The following is a 2,894-nucleotide window of genomic DNA, read 5'->3' on the forward strand; positions in this document are numbered from 1 at the left end:
CAAGCCCCGTGGGCCACTTCCTCATTACGTAACCGATTCGCGTCTTTTTATTTTTAATTATAACAACAATACATGGAATAAAAACAAGAATACATATAACACAGAGTATAGTCAGGGGTACATACGATAATACATGTACATGTTATTCAAAAAGATAAAACAAGTAATCTTGTTAAATAGTAAACAAAAGCAGATAAGGTCCGTACATGTTTCAAATTGTACAGACGCATTTACATCCGTTTTAAACTGTTCAAACATGGGTCTCCTCTCACAGCATTTCGTTAATTATTATATCGTGGAAGTATAATATTTTTTTAAATACAAACGATATTTTCATATTACTTTCAATGGGTTTAAATGTAGCATGATTTTACTTTTTTAAAAGTAATGTCAATATTAGTTTCCTTCTTTACGTTATCTTTCAGAGTTGCTGTCACAAAAGTCACAGTTATCATCTGTATTGATTTTCAGTCTCCGCACAGCAAGGGTCTGTACGGAGGCGCTATAGGACTCGCCGCCATAGACTCGTGTGTCTCTGTCGCCGCCCAGTGGACATTTCTCGGAAGTGCAGTTCTTTTTTAACTTTTGTATTGTAGCAATAAAAATAGATACAATACAAACAAGAGTATATATATAGCACATCAATAATACCATCAGGGCTACGTAGTATAATACATTTACACTTCTGAAAAAAAGATTAAACCAGGTTAATAAAGATAAGGGCTGATATAGTCTGTAAATACACTTTTACAGCTATTTAAAATGTTCTAACAGGACCCTTCCCAGATCATTTCACTTCATATAAATAAAAACGTGCATGTATAATAATTAAGTCAATTAAAAAGATATTTTCATGTTAATTTCAATGGGATTAAAAATTAACATACCATCTGTTTCATTAGAGTAAGGGTAATTTTAGCCTCTTTCTTTATATAAATTTGCAAATCAGCCCAGGATGTTTTTACAGCACAAAATAACCAAAATACGTGTTAAGTTTCAGGGCTGCTTTCAGAAAAGTCATAGTTATCCTGTATTGATTTCCAATCTCTGCACAAGAGCGCTGTGAGACTCACCGCCGTAGACTCGTGTGTCTCTGTCGCCGCCCAGTGGACATTTCTCGGAAGTGTCACCGAATTCAGTCAAGCCCGGGAACTGAAATTGTGATTGGACGAGAGCCGTATCCCTCCCGCCTCCTGATGAAATCTCGGCGCTGATTGGACAACGGCTTCGACGCTGAGCCTGACACCGGTAACTCCGTGGCGATTGGCCTAGTGCCGCGTCACTCACGATGAGGGCGGTTACTTCGCTGAGGTACCGGAAATCCGCGGTGATTGGTTCAGAGCCGAGTCACTCAAGATGTGGGCGGTATTTCCGTGGTTGTAGTGGAAGTAAATAAAAAATTTAAAAAGAAGCGGGAAGTCCACGGTGATTGGCCAGAAGCCGTGTCACTCACCCAATGTAAAAGGAAGTCACGCCTACCTCCAGCCGACGGCGGTGATTGGACAGCATCGACGTCACTCTCTTCAGCTCCTGGATCTCCGCGCTCATTGGTTAAAAGCCGCGGCAAAAACAAAATCACCGCGACTCCTTCCTCGATTGGATAAAAGCCCGTTCGCTCGCGCCTTTATAATACGTCACATAACTGCGACGGGTGTGACGCGTGATTGGCGCGACGGCGCACCGCCGGTCCGTCGCTGAGGTCCGGGTGGCGCCGCGGCCCGGGATGCTGTAGTTCCGCTCTCTGCTCGTCCGGCACTGCGGGCTCCTGGAAACCTGTCCTTCAGGGCAGAGAGTTATTAGTGAACTCCAGACGCCGCTGGACAGTGTGTTTACCGGCGAGTCGGCTCACGCTGCTGATCAATTCGACCTCATTGTGTTTTCTCTTCTTTAACATTTATATTGCAATAATAAAAATGCTATTCAATGCACACAAGAGTACATTACAGATCACCGGGGTACATTATACAGGCAAATAAAGAGAAGGTTCGCACAGCTTTCATGTTGTGACATTTAGACATGCCCTCGTGTGTATCAGATGCGAGTCTGCGCAATAATTCTACCAAGGAAGAAAAAATCTTAGGAAATTATATCGTACTGAGGAGATAACAAGGATAATTTCAGAGTGTGGGCAACCTGTTATATTGTGATTCACACGGATCCTCAAACAAGAACGAGTTTGCTCTGCTCGACCACATAAATTAGGCGCGCAGTAGAATCTCGTAATTAGGAGAGAACCTGCTACTACGAGATACGGTAAATTATTTTATTTTTTATTCTTTAGGTTATGTATACAATAACGAGCACCTATAACGATTAAGTCAATGTTAAATCTGTGTGCTTTCTCAGAGAGACAGTTGTATCCTCAGCCAATTGGGAACACCTGTAATCTCTTCATCCTGTACTTGAACACCCTGAAACTATTTGTTATAGGAGTGTAAGCAGTGGGAAGAGGAATGGGCTCGTGTCGAATTGCCTTACCCATTCCCGATCTGCAGGAGGTCCCACGACGGCAGGTAGCTGCTCCAGTCGCTGGAGCTCAGTTCGCTGTCGAGGGAGGACGAGGGCTCTGGCTCGGGGGAATCACGGCTCCACAGCTCCTACCTGTTGCAGAGTGTTTCTGCCCTCCTGATGGCCTCTGTGTTTTAGAAGGATCTGTCTCTTTTCGCTTGCTTACACCACAAGTTTCATCGACGATAGTGTGCATCCTGGAGCAGTGAGTTATCGGTCTTATTTCTACCGAGAAACAGTTCAAGCCCTCACAAAACAATAACCGGGAGACGGTATATGAAAAAGTATTGTAAGACTTGCAGAGCACATTTGAATAGACAGTGGACGTCACACTGCGTGCTTGAATATCAGAGATTCAATTTATTCTTTCCTGCAGTTTAACCTCC

This window comes from Atractosteus spatula, unplaced genomic scaffold (genome assembly GCF_055471065.1).
Source record: "Atractosteus spatula isolate fAtrSpa1 unplaced genomic scaffold, fAtrSpa1.hap1 Scaffold_82, whole genome shotgun sequence".
Classification (NCBI taxonomy): Eukaryota; Metazoa; Chordata; class Actinopteri; order Semionotiformes; family Lepisosteidae; genus Atractosteus; species Atractosteus spatula.